This window comes from Lipotes vexillifer, unplaced genomic scaffold, assembly GCF_000442215.2.
Source record: "Lipotes vexillifer unplaced genomic scaffold, Lipotes_vexillifer_v1.1 scaffold422, whole genome shotgun sequence".
Lineage (NCBI taxonomy): Eukaryota > Metazoa > Chordata > Mammalia > Artiodactyla > Lipotidae > Lipotes > Lipotes vexillifer.
The window spans coordinates 2,348,524-2,349,273 of record NW_006779087.1 but is presented as its reverse complement, the minus strand read 5'-3'; positions in this window follow the sequence as shown (position 1 = coordinate 2,349,273).

The window sequence follows — 750 nt, the reverse complement described above, 5'->3', positions numbered from 1 at the left end:
TTCCCTTCCCTACAATATCATTTTTTGATGGAAACTTCCAGACTTACTCAGATGGGAAAAAGGAGGGGGGAGAATAAAAACCCACATTTCTTCAGGATTTCAATCAACAACCTCATTTTCTTCTAACAGTTGAAGTGAACTTCTTATGAATAATGGATGATAACCTGATGAATATGCACACAGCCTATTATGCCTGTGAGGTTTGGTGAATAATTTATGAGCTAAAATGTTCCTCACCTTGTTACTGTACAAAAATTATGGGGAAAAAACCCATATTTACCCTTTGAGCTGGTAAGGTGATCTGTCAGAGTGACAGCAGCCCAGCAATAATTTTACATCATTGCTAAAATTAAAGTAAATAGAATATATGCATTTCAGGGTGGGAAGTCTATAAAAAAAGGAGCATGCCCAGCCACACTCCTTGCCACATGCGAATTTTTCAGAACTCTGGCTTCTCACCTTAAAATAGCCCTGTATTGTTAACAGCACCTTTTCTTTGACGGCCCATTCTTCTCATAAGGACTTCAATATAACCAGTCAAGGTGGACAATAGCTTCCTTGTTTTAGGAAAGCTGGCTAACCACAAACTATTGACATTGTAAAATTTAAGACATTAGAGATTTTTTAAAAAGAAAGTCCTAAAAGCTTTCAGAGAACAAGCAGATAAACACATGGCGGGCGGGGGGGGGGGGGGGGGGGGGCGGGGGGAGGCTGGGCGGGACCCCGCCCAGAAGCACTTAAAAATGGATT